We start from the raw sequence: 21,500 nt of genomic DNA on the forward strand, positions 1-21,500 counted from the left end.
TATGTACACCTGCTCCAACAAGGATCTGTAAGACGGGTTGTGGAAATAAAACTATTCCTGTGCTTTTGTCTCTGCAGGGTAAGATTCTAGGTATTGAACTACTCACAAATGGGTTTAAAATAACCCAAAGAGAAGAGGGGAGGTACGCCATTCCTATTGTAAGGTTGGCCACAAAGAATTTTTGAAAAGGGTTACTTAAATTATAGCACTCAGAATAATTTCTCTTCCAATAACTACTCTGAATAGGGAAATGGAGAGAAAGAAAAAGGTTCCTTACATTCTTTTTTGGATTTCTGTTTTGTCAATGTACTGAATTATCTTATTCGTTATGCTCTGCAGCTTGCAACAATCACCTGCTGCCCTTCTTGTGGGAATGCGCAATCCAGTTCTATTAGGTCTGTCCTGACTTCTGGGAAGCTAAAAACAGCTTGCCCATCCATGTGTAAATGTTACACACTGCAAATTGCCCAGGGGCAAGTGAATCCCTTTTTTGCATCTGTTTCTCTGAAAAGGTTTGATGTTCCAGGTTATTTATATCCTGCAGTTATTGCCAAATATATGATGTAATTTCCTAACTTGCAGCCTCATGACTGCTTGCTGACGCTATTCCATTTCACAAATAGCATGAATGAAATACAAACTTCATACACCTAAAAGAAAACTTGTCTCGTCTGCTTCTCCCACCTGTTGTCTCTCTGTACCCATAGACGATGCTGGTGCCATCACTGGCTTTAGAGATCACGTGGTGAACTGCTCCTCCAAGGACAGTTCCTGTAAGAAATACAAAATACCTCTTCTCTTTCGTGGTTATATGTTTGCTGTAGGGTCAGGGTTTGAACACGTCCCAAGATGCTGGTGTACGTAGTTCTACCCATTGACGTATGTATTTCTCTTGGTCCAATAGCTTTGCATTTCCTGAGTTGGCGGGGTCAGGCAATTTTAAATCCACAGCCCTTGTAAAAACAATACTTTCACAGTTTATAGCTATGTGGCGTGTGCACAGTAGGCTAAGCTGATTGGTAACACCAGGGTTTCCCGTGAAGCTGGTGGGATTGACAGCCACAGCTTGATGATGCGGACAGATGGAAATCTGCTGTGTCTGCAGGCAGTCACGCCCAGCAGGTTTTAAGGCTGCAGCTCTGAGAACACCCGTCACACCACGAAGTCAAGGCCCCAAACCCCAGGTCCCTGGAACCGGTGGGATATGGAGGAATTAAAAGAGCATTCCCTAAACGCCTTTTATTGTTACGCTTCTTGGCATGCTGCTCTGGAGAGCTAATGCAAAGATGCTGATGTTAAGACAAGCTGCAATTAGTGCAGCAATGGTGTGAAGGTGAGGAGTGAAGTCTGGATATATTTATCCTTCTTTCCCCAGTGAAGATGTAACCTACATCTGCTTCACTTCTTTTGTTGACTCATTTGCTGAGAACATGTCAGGAAAAACTGCTGTCGCCGGGCTTTGTTTTTCTGGGACAACTGTCACCTCCTCCCCTGAGCTGGGCTGGGGCGGGTGACAGCCAGGGTTAGTCAGTGTTCGTATCTGGTGCAGTATCATGGTTGTCTCTTCTGAGGCGCTGGGACATTAATGCCTTTTTTAATCAATATGAAGAAAGTTTCTCTTAATCCTCTGTGTATTTTAAGACAGATAACCAGAAGTGACACATTTTTCCCAGCCAAGAATAGGAAAAATTTTGTTTCATCCCTATCTCTCACCTGCCAGAACATTTAAAAAATATATCATTCTCATTTTACTTTGTTTCACGTATTTTGTTTGATTTTTTGCTTTCTGCCAATTTTAAATCACAATATGGGCCATGTCAATAGGAAAATATATGTTTAATTTATTTATATTTGCCTCCTTCTTTTAACATACAGATGCAATCACTGGAAGTATATGACATTGTGATGCAATGAAGTTATTTACCTTTACACATTACTATCCACCCCTCAATTCTGGTAGCTGGCTTTAGTCTATCATCTTGTAATTTCAGGTTTGCAGATTGGGCCCTTTTACCTTTCTACTCTTATCCACACAAGATGCCTCCACACGTAGCTAAGAAAAAAAATCTTGTCATTCTTCTTAGTTCTGATCTGTAACTGAACTATAATTGTCAGGAGAAAGGAAGAAAATATGCTCAGCAGCTTGTAAACTGTTTTCTTATAAGCCCACAAAATTAATCCAGATAGTAGAGTCCAAGCACAACTTTGGGCCATGTTCCAGGGAGCTGCAGAGCTCTCTGCGTGCAGCAGCCTGTACCTCAGAAACTGGAAGGCAAGGCCTGTCTGGACATTATAAGAAGCAAATATGAAAGCATAGAATTAACATTTAATCGACAAGATTCTGTGCTGTTGCTAAGTCAAATATACAAACTGAGCTCAGCTTGCTGTGAACAAATTGATCCCTGTTACAAAATACATGAGAGAGGAATGACATAGCACTGATGGGCTGTGGAAGTCCAGCAAGAGGGAACTGATACTCTCAGTGATTTTAAGAAATGTGTATTGCTGAAACCTTGGGGGGACTATTTGCATGACTGGGGTCGTAAAACTTACGAGATACTCCAACGGTTGAGCCAGTGCCAGGTCAGGTTGTCTTGGAAGAACAGTGGTGTTGAGCACTAGATGCACCTCTTGCAAGGCTGCTTACCCAGCCCTGATGGAAGAAAATTTACATCTGCTTAAGCTGGGGCTCTGTCATCACGCTTTCTGGTCTTTCTACATGGTGCCCATTCATTTCTCATACTTTCAAATGTACTGCTTGTTTATGTGTGTCTGGTGCAATGAGGTTTCCTACAGGGTATGCTCGGTAACTTCCCTCTTTGCTTGTGTGGTCATCTGTACTCTTAGAAAGAACGAACATAAAAAAAGGAAATTGTGCTATGTGTTCTAGTATTAAAGAATTTGTTAGTGACTTGTATCCACGGAGTTTTGGCTGTGTAAGGATTGATTTGATAACCAAGTTCTGGAAAAGAATCCATTAAATAAAACGAGAGACTGGTGAGAACTAGTCCGTTGTATAGCAGTGTGTGGGAGGAGAAGGAAAATGGATATGGAATATTTAAAAATGGGCCATTCAATATACCAGAGATCTGATGCAGCCAACAGCAGCATACTTAGTATTGCTAAAAACAGATAATAGTCTTTTAATATAAAAACCATAGCACGCAATACCAGCTGCATCCATTTCAGACGTCACGAACAGGGATGCAGATGAATTGATCAAGGGAGTGAGGTTCGGTGGTTGCCTAGGGACCAGCAAGCATGACCTACTTCACGTCGAAGCGGCATATGCTGGTTTGGATGGGTAACACACTGATTTGGTGTTTCAGAAAGGCTAAATTTCATGACTCTGGGGAAAATTGTAGAGCAAAGTTTGTTGAGAAGAAAAATTTGGAAGTGTATGAATTAAATTTGGATTTTTGTTAAGAAAGACTTGCAAAATAGCAATTGCACTCCTCCTACTCAATAACTGAAAAAAACCCAACAGGGGTATTCTGGCCGGGAAGTTAAAAATAGACTAAAATCAATGGTTGATGGAAGAATTTAAATGTTTCACGAGAATGATGCTAGAAAGGAGGGAGACCCAGTAGCAGATAAAGACCATGAAGGGGCTAGAATTGGTGAAAAAAAAGGACAGAACTGTAATACATACTGCATTTTCTATTTGGAAAGGAGCAGAACAACATTTGTATCAAATGTAGCTGATAAAATACTCTGAAGTCAATATTTAATGAGGCCATGATAATGTTTATCTTAGCAGAACTGCACTAACAAACTGTCTGGTTAGCTGCACCGAAGAATCCTAAGAACAGGATCCAGAAGACCTCAGAGATGTTTGTTCTGATGGTTATAGAATACGGAAATAAATCCAGATGTTGACAAAGGTCTAACAGGTGAAAAACGGTGACTGGGCTGGTCTGTGTAACTGTAGTGTGGTTAGTCTGATACTAACAAGGGACAAAATAACAGGCATGTTTAAAGTAAATACAATTGAGAAAGACTAAAACAACAAAAGCTTAGTGAGTAGAAGTATAATTTTGTCAGTCAGCATAGTTGTCTCTTAAAAGGAGTTTGAATATTTTATTCTTTGAGATTTTTAGTTTTGTTTTATGCAGGTAGGTAAATAGATAATAAGCTTTTGATTTTTTTTTTTTTTTTTGCAAGGTATTTTGCTTTATATCTCCAAGTCTTCTGAGTTCTAGAGAAAAAACACATTATCGGTACAGTAACTCCTAGCTGGAAGAAAAAATATACAACACAACCTTAAAGAAATGTCTGAAGGCCATTGGCAGCAGTGAATTTTCTTCAAATAGGGATCTTTTCGGTGTGATACCATAGAGACTTGGAAGCAGTCTTATTTGCACCAGCAGTTATGAGTAACCCTAGCTGCTGTTCACTAGTGGCATAAAGATTACTGCAGTTTTCAATAACAGTAGGACTGTAACTTCAGTTTGTGTGGCAAGTTGGGTCCTTGCTAACATGACATGTTTAAATGCCAAATTCAAAGTAGTGAGTTTGGAAATGGATATTTAAATAGGAATAAAAATTATATTTTAATACTATGAGTAATTAGCTATGGCAACATATCAAAAGGAGACAAACCCAATTAATTTTCCTTCTCTTGACCAACTTAAATCAAGACTACAGTGTTTGTTGGAAAGTCCTGCTTTCTGGCAAATACAGTGAGATGTGAGTGGGATCCCTGGGTGAAGCACCGCGGGCTGTGGCACACGGGGTAGTGCCGCTGGCTCTGTGGCACGTCACACTGTGTGACTTTGTGCAGTGCTACGGAGGAGGAGTGGAAAAGGCAGATGAGGCAGAGAGTGAAGATTGAACCAAAGCTTGCAAAGATGAGGAAAGCCTTGAACAAGCGGTTTCCAGGTAGGGATAGGAAACTTGAATTGTGTTTATCCAGCAGGGAGGCAGTGAAAGGATTAGAAAGACAGAAGTGGTGTGGTATAAAAATGGTATAAATCTCTCATTATCCCCAACTGCTTTTTCTCCCTCTCCTACTTTGTCTTCTGGCTCATGAACAGAGTTCCTCTTTGAAATCCTGTTTCAAATCCTTTTAATGTCATGGAAACAACTTGATCACTATTAGTCAGCACTGGGCACGGGCTCCTCATGCCGTGGCGTTGTATCCTTGTGTGTTGCCCATACCTGTGTCAGAACTAAAACTGAGACAGGTTGAGGATGACCCCGATTTGTCTGTCTCAGTAAAGCAAAACAAGCACTGGGTGAGGAATGCTGAGATATTTGACGGTTCAGGTATGCTGGTCTCCAGGCTCTCAAACAGGGGCTAACTTGCAGTGATTTGTTGTCACCATAAATAGGGTTGTCCACTCGCTGGCGAGCTGTCTGTGATGGGCTGTAATCATAAAGGTCACAAGTCTGTGAGTCTGTCTGGATCTTGTGTGTTCGTTGTCGCAGTATCGGAGACTTGTCTGTAGTTTGCTCTCGGGCCAAAGATCTTTAGGTTCTATAAAGGCATTTGCTTGGACAAGTGGACATTGCATAAATGCTGTATACGACTCAGTTGTCATATGCTGTCTTTGATATGGAGGAGGCTCATAACTTAATGGAGTGTGAAGAGATGCTTATCTAGCTCATTTTGTTCATACTGAAAGATTAGCTCCTCTAAACTGAGAGTGTGTACATGTCACCGCCAGGATTTCTACTTTCTTTTCTTGAACACTTTATCCTACAGTAAGGGTGGAGCAAATGCTGCTCTGGAGTGAACATGTAAATGTAATACCACGCTACAGAGCTTCATTGACTTGTAGTGACCAGGGCTTAAATCCACCAAGAATTTCAGTATTGCTATACTGGGAGCAGCAGCAGTGGTTATTTGAGTTATTCCACTAGCTTAAACCTGTCAGTAGCCCATTGAACATTAAACATATGTTTCAGTGGCCTAGAAGAATTAGTGGTTAAGCAAATAACCACAAGATTTCTTTTTTTTTTTTTTTTTTTAAAGTTAAAGTGTACTACAGCTTTTTCTTTGACAAGTCCTCAGCTCTAACCATGGGTGGTAATGGTGCATCAAAGACACTGGAAAATCTTGTGAGGGGATTTTATAAAAATTTGACAATGAAATCTTAAATTTGTGGGCCAAGTAGGGTGTTCAATTCAGTGTTTGGAAAAGGAAAAACGTGTTCATAAGGTGTGAAACATCAGAACACAATTCGTAAGGTTCCTCTGTGCTTCACCTAAAGCAATTTACACTGAGCTGAATGGGAGTCTTGGGCTGAAATTGCTCCAATGGTGTAGGGGAGCCTGTGCTTTTGCTGAGGATGTAGATGTTGTGGAGCGGTGTGAAGCCCGTGGGCTTTGCCCAGGGACTGGCAGGTGACACATTAGCTATTGGAAGACCAAAAAGATAGTTTTAATTCAGAGGTCTGAAATCTTTCACAGGTACAACCTCCACGTTCTCATTAGGCGTCTTGAAAACCGTGAGATCTTTTGCACACTCCACTTCTTAATAAGGACTTAATTTGCAGCCTTCAAACAAGTTCTTCCTCATTTCTCTTTTGACAATGCTATGGATATCTAAAGGAAGAGCAGAAGGTGTGGGTATCTAACACAGTGGTAATGAGTGGCTCAGACTATACTTCAGGCAGGCTTATTTGGTGAAGGTGCAAGCTCCCTGACCTTCAGAGAACACCACGGTTCTACAAAGCATCACCCCTCAAAATGAGTAAAGCTGCCTGGGAGGACCAAGTTAGCCAGCGCTACACTGTCTGCAGCTACACCAGGTGATCTGTGTACCTAAACATCATGTCTTAATCTATTTTGTGTATGTGTCTATAAATGTGTGTGTTATAGCTGTAATTGTTTATGTAAAGGTATCCATATGCATGTGCATATTTCATCACAGGGACTTTTCTATTCCGTTTCTAGAATTTCTAAGAGGTATTTCAGTTGCTCATTGTTGTATACATGGAAAAGTATTAATAAAAACCATCTTAAAATAACTTCCAGTATTTAAAACTCTGTCTATATAGAAAATTTCTAGAGTTTGCTTTGCACACATACTATTGATATCAACTTTAAATGGGCTTAGCCCTTTCACTGCTCCAAAGACAAGACTCCTTGTTAGAAGCAGCAGTTGTTGCCCTGGCTGACATCAGGTGACTTGTCCAAATGTACAGCTTTTCCCTGTCCCTTAATAATTTCCTCTTAACTATTTTTTTTGGGTTCAAGCAAATAAAACTTGATGAGATACTATGCTGCATCCAGCCCATCTGCATGGCATCTAATGTTCTGGTGCTAATAGAGAGCTTTTCCTTTCCCTTCTGTTTCTGCAGTAAATGGCTGTTAAGCGATGGGTCTTTTAAAAAGTAGAAAAGGTCAAATATGTGTACAGAGTACTTCAAAATTACAAGAGAAATGAATCTACAACTTTATTCAGCTGAAGAGAAGTTGCATTGTTTGTAAGCATTTTCAGTCACTGCGTGCAAGTCCCATATTGGAACAAGAGGGCACAAGGGCAGGACTGTTGGCAAGTTCTGGTGTAAATCTCTGTCTTTGCTGCCCCAGCCCTCTGGAGCGATGAGGAGGTGATGGCAGCGCTGTAGGCAAATCGCTTTTTGCAAGAATTTCAGCTGCTGCTCATGAGAAACAGAACCGCAGTAGCGGTTGGACTGGCTTTCATATAAATGAAGCGTGGTCAGAAGACATTTGTCGTGGGGGTTTGGGTCCAGAAGATTTCACACTTCCGCACTGCCCGGTGCAGATGCCTGGGTCCTGATCCTGAATGTAAGCCCCAAATTCCCAGAGGGCTGGTGCCAAAGTGCTGGATGCAAGTTATGAGACTTCTACAGATGGCTGCAAGGTGGTTTTTAAGGCACTTTCGGGAATGCGAGAGCTGGCACCAAAATTATTTTGGAATGCAGTCCGTCAGAAAGACATTATATAAACCAGATTGCTTTGTGCTGTTACAAGTTAGCACAATATTAATCTGGTTTAATTTGTATCATTCAATGTATAGAGATTGTGTTGTGGTTTCTCATTGCTTTTTACAAAAGTCTCTGAAACACAACAAGGTATAACAGTATATTTGGAGTTGAGCTTTATTTGTATACTGGGTAGTGTGTGAAGAGAAGGCACTTAAAGAGCTGACTTCCTCCGTGGCGTGAATGGTACAATTTCACTGAAATTATGGCTGCTTAACCAATGGTAACCTTGATCAAAAAGCTGGTCTAACAAACCTTTGTTCATTTTGGGCCTGATCCAAAGACCAGAAAGGGAACTGGAAATAGTTCTTCCAATCAGTGTTCTGGGTCAAACCCTCTACAAAAGCCATTTTCTTAGCTCAATTTTTATAGCTTCGTGTGTCCTGTAAATCACTAGGAGCTGACATCCTTGGGTGTAAAATGATTTATCAATGTACCTTTTCACATCTGGGACATGGAGTGTTTTAAAGTTTGAAACAGCATCTTTGGTAGAAGAGTTTAAACAATGAGCATTTGAGAACTTCAGTGAGGTTCAGAGCTTTGCAAAGGCTCGGCAGGAAGAGAAAGCTTTTCTGTGGCAGAAAGTCTAAATCAAGATAAAATTCTGTGTCCCAAAGAGCCATCCAAATCACATGCTGCAGCTTGCTTCTTTTCTGGTAATGCTATTTGACATACCGTCAGCAACACCAAGTGTGTTTTTTCCCTTCCTCACCCTGTATGTGTCAACACATACAGCTGTGATTAAGAATCCTCTGTTTTAGGTTTCATAGGGTTTTGGATTATATTACACTGAAATAAGCCAGTCTTCATCCGATGGTGCTAAACTGCTTATACATCTAATTGCTTTTCTATCATAAAATGAGAATGAACCATATGTGAAATAATAGAATCATGTATGAGCATACCTAGGGGAAAGATCGATGAGAAAGCTAAAGAGGAGTATAGCAGAGCAGGAGTTTACTTCTACAGTGTGTTGAAAAATGCCACAAATGTATTCACTAATTCTTTCAATTTTGGAGTGAGACTGGAGGGTCTGTAATGTGAGAAGTGAAGATTTACTGCCATCTACCGTGCAGCTGAATGCTGTTATGCATAACACATTAAAATAAAAAATAATAAGTTGGGTTAGTGTATGCTGTTTTGAAGGGGGATATGGGCTAGGATTTAAGTTGTTATCCCAAATAGACAGTGGGGTTTTGCAGTTCTGCTCCAGCGATTGGCAGAGCGATGGCGCAGGCCAGAGGCTGCTGCATTAACTGTTGCACCATGTGCGTGACTGAGCGGCCGGGTACAGCCCTGGGTGCACCCACAGGGGGTTACAGCTACAGATGCTGGGGGTTTCTTTAAAGACATGGTCCTTCAAACACTAGAAGAACCTGCAGCTGTTTCTAACGGATCTGATTTTTGTTATCTTCATAAGGTAGGTAATTAATCTTAAAAAGCCTTCTGCAGGTGGTATCTCTTAGCAAATTTGTTACTAAAAAGACTCTTACGCAGAGGTAGGAATTCCTCAAAATTTCTGAATGTTTGTTAAGGCAAAAGGCAAAAGACTGAGTGGGAAATAGTTAAAAAGTGTCTTGATGCCATGGCAGGGAGACAAAACCTAGAAAGTAGATTCTTGTTATTTACTACCCTCCTGCGTGTATCAAGGAGCCTTTTGAACTTCTCTTGCACACGTTTTGCCATGATTTGCGACTTGTTACTACACCATAAATCTCTACTTGGTACTTAAGTGAACGGGCTTCTGGGCACCTGCATCCTCCAATTGGGGCCGTGGGTCCCTTCACAGGAATAGCCCTTCGGGTTACTGAGTTCCTGCTGCCTCCCGCCTTAAACCTGCTTCAGGCTTCGCCCTTCCTCCTGTCACTGCAGGCTTGCTCCAAAATTTGGAAGATGCAGCAGCCAGTCAGGGTGCCTGTGCCGGCTGCTGAATCCACACCAGCTCACTGTGGTGGCCGTCCGAGAGAAGCCAGGGGGTGTTTGGATGCAGGTGCTGCCATTCAGACTTTCCTTTTGGGATCTTTATTGTGCTTCAGACCTTTGCTAGACAGGTCTTTGCAATCTACGAGAGAAGAGAAATAGTCCTCCTGTATTAATACATTATTTTTTCTTTACATCAAAACCCTGATGTCTTTAAGAATTAAGAATTAGTTAATTAATTGCCTTAAAGCCAATTCTAGGCAATGGGGAAGTTGCAGTGAAATGATCTCAGGTGGAACTCAGATGGCTGTGAAATACTCTTCCCTCTCAAGCACAGAAGACCCCAGACTTCTTTCCGCATCTTCACCTACTTAAGTGCAATGTTATTTGGGATCAAAACTTAAAACCTAGTTTAATACATAGAAAAACACCCATAGGCTTATATTCTTACAGTGGAAGGGAAAGAGTCATTTAGGCAAGAATCAGGAAGCTTTCTACCTTTCGCTCCTTGTGAGCTTGTAATTTCTTCTGAAAAATTCTTACATGTGGGCTTGCAAATGAGTTGATGCCTTGCAGCGTTTTGGTGGAGTGAGGAGTTTAATTTTCTGCTGGTTAATAGTATGCTGCTTTATAGGATCTGTGGTACTGGTCTTACTACAACTGTGTACTACTACAGCTCTTCTGCATCTAGTTTTACATCTTTTATTGTAAAGGTGGAGTAAATTCTAGTAGTAATAACGCAGATTATATTAAGGAGGAAAACAAACACAGGACTGGCACTAGACAGGAGTCCTTTTCTACACTCCCAAGACACCATTACAGAGAGGTGAAATTTCTTATGAAATTGTGTGAAAAAAAATCGCATCTCTCTCCTTCTACTCTTTCTACCATCTAGTGTAATAATTTATTTAGCAATTTGCTACAATTAGAGAAGATTTCTGAAAGGATAAAAATGTGTGGTTTCTATTTAAGGCTGCTCTCATCCTCTGTTGTGTTGTAGGATGTGTCTGTGCTCTTTGTAGCCCAGGAAAAATCAGTCACTGAAACTGATGGATACTTGTATGTGCATGTCAGATGTTAATTTAATTTCTCCTAATTCATTATCAAATTTCTTCATACATCATTCCTGAAACCTGTATATAAAGCATGTTAAAAAAAATACCATTGTTTCTAGAGAACAGATCCTGGGACTCTCATGAAGTATTCAGGTTGTCATGAAGGACAGTGTGGAAAGAGATTTTTCTGGCTCAGCTGTATCTTAAGGCTTTTTGCTGCAGTATTGGAGTTCAGTGTGAAACTATGCAGTAACTATTATGTTATTAATATGGTTTGCTCATAGGAACAACTCGGGGTGCAAACTGTAAATAAGTTTCTAAGATAACAGTAGGACTCATGTTTTCAGGTTGTAAGGGAGCAAGATGTTCCAGAAATACCACTGTATAATTTTCGCTGGACTACTAAAACCAGTGCTGGTTAAGACTGATGAGTATTTTTAATCATATTTTGGGTTTTCACGCTCAAAACTCAGTAGTGTGAAATGCATTGATTTGGGGGGAATCTTACAGCATCTGTTCATCTTTTCTCCCTAGCTGAGCACCCTGCTGCTGTAAAACCTGCAGTTCCCAGAGCACGTTGGGGTTGCAGCATCCAGATGTAGAAGAGGGACAAGGATTCTTTGCGCAGTGGAATTTGTCTTTTTGGCAGGCGCTATAGGCAGACAGGTGTGGGCAACTTCGGAGCTGGCTTTAGGTCTGTCACTCGATAGGGCTGCTAATGAGCTGTTTTATGCTTCCTTGCTGTAGTGGATGATGTTGTAATTCCGAGCATGGTCTCGAGTTTCCTTTTGGGAGTATTGTCCACAGCTCCTCAAGAGATCTCTGCACAGGATCTTTCATGGAGCTATAGTTAAAGTATTTTCTGATGCTCCATATAGTTATTCTTTTTAATAAATCGGAGTGGCCACCCGGATACTGGTATGCTTAAGCATAATGTACTGAATTATTTTCTTCATGCCTGATGGGAAGGAATTCTACAGCATAACTGATGGCACAGAGCAGGACCAGAGCACAGGGCAATGCTGTGCCTTGCAAATGGTGAGATGCCCTTTACAGTCAGATACATTATGTGTGAGAGTCCGTTCCGAGCCTGTCTGAGTGCTCACCAGTGCCAGTCGGGAGGTATGGAAGTTCTAGAATTGCAACCAGTGTCTGTAGCTGAAAACAAGCTGGAGGAGCAATTTAAGACATCTTGATTTGGTCTCAATCACTTTATAGAGTGACCTTGTTTTGAGGTTTATTCTGAATATGTCTTTGAGAAGCAGATTAAAATGAGGTCTTTTATTACCTAAATATGTATTCTAAATGTATTTTTAATTATAGTGATTCTTTTTTTCTATCACTATGGCGTGACATGTTGATGTGCAAATTTGGGACTAAATCTTGCATTGTAAGTGCACTGGGGCTCCCACGTGAACATTAACAGCATCTTCTCAGATCTCCAATATGTTACAGCAGATTCCCAGTGGAGGCTGAGTCTGTGCTGCTGAGATCAATATGTATTTTATCTTTGGCTGAGATGAATGGTAGATCAAGAAGACAGCCTGCAGTGCTTTCTGTATTTACCTTTACTTTCCAGTAAGTTGAAATCCATGACAAAACATATTGGACATTAACTATTTCTTTTTTGTTGTTTTCTCAGAGTTTGAGAACCTGACAAAATGTGTCATCTCTGAAATGCAGCTTTAGAAAAAGTCCAAGATTTTGCACATGAAGTTGAGGGAAAGGGGGTTTTTAATAACCATTTTTCTTAGTACGTTACCATTTTTCACTCTCACACAATGGTGTTTTAAAAAGAGATGCCCAGGCACTTTCAAAGCAATAAACAGTGGTGTTCTGTTTGTAATCTTCTACTATGGGACAAAGAAAAGCAATCAATGAGAAGTTTCAAAGATCGGATGTCTTTTTTTAGTGCATACAAATATTGGTTAGAAAGTTTTTATGTGAGTAAATAGTTTTTAGCTGGGGAAAAAAAAGAAGAAGAAGATCTGGTTTTCTTGAAATATCCCCAAATCTTCCTGTATTTCTCAGAGGATTCCCCAGGTGTCTTCTTTGGGTTTGTTCTTAGGCATACGAAAAGCTGTTTTGAACTTCTCATGTGCTTATTTGAAGAAAGTAGTTATGTCCAGGTATACATTGTTCCTGCACATGGTTGTCTGCATCTATGGAAAGGCGTAATCAGATTTCCTTGCAATTACAAGCCAAAACCAACAACATATGAAGATGAGCACACAGGAGGAGTCTGACTGCAGTGTGCATCCTTCTCTTGACATATACAAGAATTTTAAAATGCTGTATGAAGTATTTCAAGTATCTCTAAGTAGTTCCCATCTGATCTACTCCTCTGTGTTAATTTGGCCACTTGCTTTTAGGCACTGGGGAGAGGGAAACATTACAAGAGGGGATTTGGAGATGGAGGGAAAAGGGGCCTTTAGATTTCAATGCAGAGGGCATTGTGCTCATGAGGAGAAAGGGGGACAAGTAAGCAGGTTGGCTCCAAACCTGACAAAGTGGGGAGGAAAAGAGCCTTGCCAGTGCTGGGAAGAGTTTGAAGGTGAAGACTAAGACCACAGGCTTCACACCCTGGGACCTACAGAACCGTGTGAAGAGGGGGAACACACGTGCAGAAGCTCTGTCTTGCGTTGAAAGGGTGGGGGCCATGCAAATGTTACAAAGGAGTGGGGATCCCATTAATCAAGCCAAGAGACACATGTCGAAGTTCTAGTTGTAACCTCAAAGGAAAAATACATGGGGAGGGAAGCAGGCTGGAAGGGAGAGGAGAGGACCCATAAGGGTAGCAGGTGGAAAAGAGGACAAGCAGACAAGGAGGACCAAGAGGAGGTGAAGTCCCAAAAGTTACCTTGTCAGAGAAGAGATGGGGGCAGGAGTGTGAGAATCTCTAAGGAGGTTAGAGGAGACGCACCAACAGTTTGGTATTGTCCGGATATTTGTTGAAGTCGTTTAGGAATACCCACATTGACCTGTGCTGTTTTCTACCTATTTTATCTCGGACTGTTGTATAGTATCCTTATCTGTCCCTTGCACAATATGAATTGATTAATTGTTTTTTCAGTCTGGAGAAAGACAAGGAAAAGGCAAGTGCGTGGACTCTTTCCTCTTTTCCCTCCTCTTTCTCCCCCTCTTCTCCCCTAATGTTCTGAAAAAAGCATTCCCAGAGGGTGTCCGAGGCTCCCCTTGTGTTTGTTACATTTTGAAGCCAGACATCCCCATCTAGTGGTTGTTCCACTTTCACTCACCAAGTACCAGTTTTGTGAGAAGGATGCCCCGCACACACACACCACAATGAGACCAGTTGTAGCCCCCCTGTTATCTCAGTGTTTTCCTTGTGGATGTCTTAAACTGTTGTGAATATAAAATAAAGTACTTAAATATCTTTTCCAAAAGGAAAATAATCATTTTTTACTATTTATAATTTGTATGTGGGGAAAAAAAATGCTGCTATATTGAGGGGAATTATTTCACTACTGTTTCAGACACGGCAAATGTGCATGAGAATGTTTGACTGTACATAGACTGAGAAAATAAAGCAGGATCAGATCTGTTCATTAACAACAAAATGACAAAAAGAATAGGCTACCTAACAGTACAGTACTTTGTGAATTAAATTATTACATTAAAGTAAAATCACCAGGACCTTGTAGCATGTATAATAAAGCAGAATCATATTTCTGCTGCACGTAGCCCTTTGTGGCCTTTCAGAGGAAAACGTAATCACTTGTTTTTCTTGTTGGAGTCTTGCTCCCTACAGGTTTCACCACAACTCCCATGCTGCTGGTGGGTGTTGGTTTTTACTGTGAGTCAGGAGCAGCTCGAGGCTGGTGTTTGTCTGAGATTTGTCCTGGTGAGGGCTGCGGTGGAGCCCTCTGGCCCTCCCTGGCTGCAAGGGAAATAGAATAGTGTTCAGAAGTGTGGTTGTGCTGTCACGTCCTAAGGTGAGGAGACATTTTTAGGACCACTTGGGCCTGGAAAAGGAAACAAGAAAGGAAACACCCTTGTTAGGCAAAGGCCAACTCAAGGTGTGTTTCAGGTTGGCCATGATAACCTTCCTGGCTCCTTTTGTAGTTCTTACTCCACCATGGGGGCCCCACCACCTGTGGGTGGGCAGCATCTCCCCATGGGACACCTGGTTCAGCAGGGGCTCCTGCCATTCCCCAGGGAGGGAGCCACCACAAAGTGCCTGCCTTTCCTTCCTCCCTTTGCCATGGGCCCCTCTGTTGGGTGCTCTTTGCTTGATGATGAAATCCTCAGAAGTAGAGCTAATATTTTTCAGCCTTTAGATAATTAATTTATGCCTAGCCAACTCATACAGTAATATATCAGTGTGAACAGAGCCTGGCTTAAGGCACTAATCCTGTGGTCAAAGAAATAAATCTCTCCTGGACTTGGTTGCAGGAATGGAGCCAGAGTTTTTTATTTCTCCTCAATCTTGGCCTTTTAATTCCTTTTGCTTCTCTTCTTGAAGACACCCTTTTTTTTTCTCTACATAGAGACAACATTCTTCCCTGAATTAAATCCTCTCAAGGGCACTCAGTGTTTGCTTTATGTCCTGTAGGGCTAAAGTGCAGCCAGGCTTACAGATGCCTGCAGAGTTTTTGGGGGTATTATCCACACGGCTTTCCCTGGCTGATACCCAGCGCCTGGCACAGCACCTGGGAATAAGTGTTTTCTTGCTGCGTAAACTGAGCACTGAGTTTCTCCATCTGAAAATTTCGGTTGATTCTTGAATGTCTGGGGAAAAGAATTGCCTGGAGGCAGCTGCAGTCACTGGTGAGGGGTTGGGCTGCAAGGGGAAGGAGAAAGCGGCTGCTCATCCCTTCTCCTGCAGTGTGGGAACATTTGCAGAAGTGCTGGCTGAGCACTGGCTGCAGGAGCTGGTGGCCGAGCGAGTGAATCACTCACCCATGTTTATTGCTGGAGATGAGAGTAAGAATATTCAGCTGAAGTTCTGAGAACTTGCTTCATTTCCATCTTCCGCAAATGAGTGTTTTTAAGGTGTACTTTATGTAGCCATTTTTAATAAGATCTGTTTAGTGGAAGTGTCCTACCCAGGCACTTTCTGTTCCCATAGCAGTAGCAGAACTGGTTCCATATAACATATGTGCTTTTTTTTTTTTCTTTTTTTCAAGCTGTTAACGACTAAAAAGCCATTGGGTGGCAGCATCAGCCAGTGAGCATCTCAAATTGTTGCTGAGCTAAATGCAAAAGTGTAGGTAGGAAAGATTAGAAATGACGAGTTACTTTGTAAGGAAAAAATGCTTTGGTTTGTATTTGAAGAGGCTGTGTTTAACTGCACACTGTGTATGTTTTGAAAATATGAAAATACATCTTTTCATTAGTTAAAATTATTTTTAAAAATAATACATTAGCTTTGTAGTTGCATGTAAGGATTTTGAACCTGAAGTTTTGTTCTTTTGTGTGCACAAATTCAAGCAGAAAGTAAGAGAGCTTCCTCCGATTTTTTTTTTTTTTGGTCTAAATGAAGTGAAGTGCCAAAAAAAAACCCAACAACCAACAACAAACGGACCAACAAAACCAAAACCAACCAACCAAAAAACCCACCAATCCCCTCCCCGCAACACTTGAAAACTCAAAAACAGCCCCAACAAAAACCCCACCAAGAAGAATATAATTAACTTTCTGATTATATCAGATTTGGGAAGGTAGTTACTACCAAGACATGTGAGTTCTTTGGAAGGACTTGGCAATAAAAAGTCAGCTGGTGTCATTACTTCAGAGTTGTTAAAGGAATTATTCTGATGCCCAGAGCTCAGACCCAGCTTTCTATTTTTAATCCTTTTTCCTCAAATTTCTTCAAAAGTAGAAGCCTTAGTTTGTAACCTTGAGGTTTTTGTTTGTTTGTTTTGTTTGTTTTTTAAGTCCCTATGAATGAAGCATAAAGTGAATCAGATGTTGAGGATAGAAGCTGCCATGCAGGAGCTCTGAGCGGTGAACGGGGAATCTTTAGGCTGCGCTTGCACAGGGGCTTAAGTGCTGTTTGATCTTGGTGTTCCCGAGCTGTGTGCACACAGCAGGGTAACAGCCTCTGGGTTTCACATCATACATTTATTTCAATTTTCCTTTTATTCACTTTTCAGTTAATACAAAGCTCAATGATGTCTTCAGCTTTCGGTTTGGAAAGTAGTATTTGTGATAACGCACTATTTCATCCTGCATTGGGAATGAGTGAACTTTAAATATCCATGTATTTGTAATGACGTAAAACTTGCAAAACTGACTAAGAGTGCCCACTTTAGGCTTTATTTCTGGGTAAGGATGTGTTTTCTGTAGTAGGACTTGTAGTTATTTTTGTCCTGGTATATGGTGTCAGCTCAATTATAGGCATTTTCACAGAACTGCTGTTCTTTATGTTCCTGTTGTTAACTCTCAGCACTCTCTTCTAAGCTCAGCCTGGCAAGACTATAAAAGCCACAGATAAATTTTAACTTTTTCGTAATATCCTTCCCTTCACAAACCATATCCAAACAGCAACATTTTGTGTGGTACCAAGAAAAGCCTCACGATCATGCTGTTCACATCTTGCTTTCAAATGCACCAGATAATACCACTTGTTTAAGCTTAGTCACGTCTTGGGGAATGTCAGAAGTCTGCATCACATGAGCTGCTCCTCAGATTTCCCAGCCAGTATCAGCATGTTTTCCTGGGGAGAAGCAGAGTGGAGATCTTATTAAAATGCCTCATCCTATATGTTAGTGTTGATATTCAAATTTTGGGCTTATTCCTGTGATTTTCATGCAGTTTTTCACATTTACATTTAAGCTGCCTTATGTAAAAATACCTTTATATCTTTCTTTTCTTAAGGTGTAGGTATCAGATGGAAGAACATACATTCTAACTAACCTTGTTGATGTTTTCATTTCACGCTCAGCCCCCAGACTTGCCATCTTAGGGCATCTTTGAGCCTGCCTTTAGTTTAATTTTAAACACTTCTATCCTCTCTGCTGCATGATCTGTTTATAGACCTGGTGTTGCTTGTCCCCCTTCCCTCCTTGGAGCTCAGGAGGCCAAGAGGGCCACTGGTGTGTCCTCACTTACGCTCTGGGTCAGCAGCCTTCCCCAGAGCAAATATAGCATGTGGTGGACGGGAGAAGTGCCCGATACAACCTGGCTTTTTTCCCCTCTTTCCTCCTGCCTTCCTGCTGCTTGTGATAAATGCACCACATACAGAACGTGTAGGTGCTCCAAACCAGGGAGATCATTGAGCCTTTCCTCATCAGCATCACTTTCTGCTGCTCAAGGGCCACTGTACTCACCAAATCAGCTGTACAACCCCTAGAGAGAATGAGAGATGAGGAACCAAAAAGGCTGGCAGCACTGGAGTGCTGGGCTGCCTTACACCTTGCTGTCAGGAGACTTTTACTCAGGACAAAATCTGCTCAGCGTGTCTGACTCTGCCCCATGGGAAGGTGCTGGCCCCATTCCCAGGGACTCTGATCCTGTTTCAAGAGTCAGAAATGGATTGGCGTTGCTTCCCAAGGCCTCCAGCGTGTGCTTTGTCTGTCCCACCCCCCCAGTTCCTCCCCTGTGGTGCGTATGGAGTTGGACACCCTGCATGTGCCCATATAGGGAACGGTGTCAACTCTCTTGTTGACACGGGCTAATCCAGCCAGGCATGCACAGGGGCAGCAGGGTGTGATGCTCACATGTAGCGTGGCAGATGGCACTTGGGACTGGCTGTCTCCATCACACCCCTGAGACAGCCACACAAGACAGGGAAAGAGTTTTTTTGTGTGCCTCTGCATGTTCCTGACTAAGCTTCTGAGGAGCTGGGCTGTGGTAGCCCCATCTATTGAGCCACACTCATTCCTAGAGGAGAAAATTGACTCTTTCCTCTGCTGCAAATTAATGGCAGCTCTGCAACACTTTTAATTTGTACAAAGTCTGTGCATTGTATCAGGTGAAAAGAGCTGAGCAGGACAAGAAGTCTTACAGCAAACACTTTGGTGAAAGCCTGGTTGACCACGTCCTTCTTTGCCAGATGTTTGGCCAAATGGGATAAATCTCAACTAAATGCCTTGTTAGTGAGTTTTCATCAGTGAGATATAGGTAGCCCTCTTTAAGGTATCCACATCCTAATGTTGGAGTGGGCAGCAGAGGTTATTGTGTGAATTATTCTTTTTCAAATTCCAATGGTGCAAAGGAACCCACTACAGGAATGGAGATACCAGCTTTGCCTTCAATAGACAAATCAAGGGATGAAAGCACCTGAGAGTATTGCTGATACAGACACCACAGGCCAGGTCACAGCCAGAAGACCTGAGTGAAGGTTCAAACTGCTCAAGATCGTGCTTAACACACGATCTTCAGCTGCCGTCCCATCCACCAGATTGTTTCCTTTTGTAGTAACAAACCACTGCATTCACTGTGGACTACAGTACAAAACCCAGTAGAAATTACAGAGAAGTAGGCAAAACAACATTAAAGCAGGTGACGGTTCCTCTGCCCGTAGATGGGAACTGGCTGGCAGTACTGCAGGAGGCCAGCATTTCTCTGCAGTGAAAACTGACCTTCCGCTCATGTTGCACGCATGGGCAACTGGTCCTGTTTAAAATCTATTTTCTCTTCTAATTAATATTTTTTACAGAGCTAAAATACTTGTGTTAAAATATTTGATTAGCTCAGGAGCTGAATCAGCTGCAGAGCGAGTGTGGATGGTGACATGCAAGCAAATCCTGCACGCTCTCTTTTTGCCTCAGCTTCTTAGAGGTTTTTTCGACTAGAAAAAACTATTAAACAGTCTGACCTTAAGTGTAGCACAGATGTCTCATGCTGCGAGATTCAGAGGGTGCTCTGACCCTCCCCAAACCAGGTTTTACAGCTCATCCCAGCAGCTCCGATGCCTGATCCTGGCAGCAACGCTACACTGTGGTGTGAATAGTGTATATCAGCAATTAGATTTGGTGCTGCCTATCGCTGGAGCCTCACTCTATACAGACACCTGAGCAACTAAAAAAAAGAAGAGAAATGCGGATATGGGCTTGTTTAAATATCTAACAGCAATTGCACCTGTAGTCCTAGCAGACGATGATAAGGTTTGTCACCGTTCCTTGATATCATGTTAAAAAGTATTAGTGAATTTTGAATGCGTTTGCTAGTGAACCGTGAAAAACGTCGAGGCCCAGGCACCCAAAACTTTTGGAATCACAGTTCTGTGAACTATTTCTGGTCTTTAATTTATTAGTTCAAATATAGACATGTGAACCAGAGATTCAGTTTTCCTGTCTCTCATAAAGAAGCTGTAGATGAAGTTGTCTGCTTCTGGTTCCAGTAAGGAAGCTGCTTTGCTGTCCTGGGCAAATCAGGCTGCAATGCTGGTTGCAAAAAGAATCGTAGCTGGATTTTTTTAGTAATTTGTTTGAATATATATGGAGCAGGATGAGAACTCAGGAGGAGTGACTGGCTGCAAGTAAAAGCAGGAAAAAATACATGTGAAGTTTGCTGCATGAACTGTGAAGACAACTTCTTTCTCTTCTTTCTTCAGGGAAGAAAACACTGCTCTGTTTTATGCATATGTCATAAAAATTGAGATGGATATAGCAAACTCATTTAAAATAACTTATTTGATTGTTACAGAAATACAGGAACTCTTATAGCAGATCCAACCACAATTCTGTCTGTCTGCCAGTGTCTCATTTCTTAGGGTATTACAGAAAGCAAGACTATAAAGCTCATTTTTGTGGAATATGGAGATAATCTTCTTCCAGCCCCTACCCTATAGATGGTGGTTTATGCATGGAGATTTTCAGGCTCATATTCCATCCAGACATCAGGATGTGTCATTTATTCAGTAGTCTTCTCTGAGCGGGGATGCTCTAATATCTGGAGATCTCTATCCTTTTTTTTTTTCTTTCTTTTTTCTAATTCTGCTGTTTAAATATTCAAATTGATCCGTCACATCCCTGCTTGGCTTGCATTGATGCATCTGACATTTCAGGATGTTTTCCAAATGACGTACTGATGGGTTTTGTTACAGTAATCCAGAAGCTCTGGAGATAGGAACAGAATCCGAATTTTTTTGTGCTTGCTGTAATAAAAAGAGATTTTAAAAAGCATTAAAAGATATCAGAGTCCAGAGATGATGCTAGGCAATTGATATGAAAAGATTGACCTCTGAATTAGAAAGTCATGCCTAAACAATCCCTAAGGAGAGTGCTAGAGAGCAAAATTTCCTGACAAGCTACACCACAGGACTTACAGCATAGGACTTATATCAGATATATTACTGCCTTTGACTCAGTGATTTTGCTCCACGTGTGCCATCTGCTCAGTTAAAAGTTCTTCTCAGCTGCATTACTTCATCTTTGCTTCCCAACCTCCCTGTGATGCAAGAGATCTGAATGATTTATTTATTTATTTATTCATTTTTTCCTTACCTCCCACTAGTACCCAAAGACGAGCCTTTCTAGTCCCACCAGCCCCTGGAAGCATCATATTACCTTAGCAGAGGGTGGCAGGAGGGTGGGAGACCTTGCAGGTGCCTGCAAGGTGGGTATTGAGACCAGCACATCCTTCCTCTGTGAAAACAACGGAG

The 21,500-nt window shown here is 41.7% G+C and overlaps 1 protein-coding gene across 3 annotated transcripts in view; it reads left to right on the plus strand.

The window, feature by feature from the left end:
• Window positions 1-21,500, plus strand: part of RBM20 (RNA binding motif protein 20) — a 105,986-nt gene that overhangs the window by 43,938 nt on the left and 40,548 nt on the right. The gene's annotated exons all lie outside the window — the stretch shown is intronic.

Source organism: Streptopelia decaocto (genome assembly GCF_964273445.1).
Source record: "Streptopelia decaocto genome assembly, chromosome: 5".
NCBI lineage: Eukaryota > Metazoa > Chordata > Aves > Columbiformes > Columbidae > Streptopelia > Streptopelia decaocto.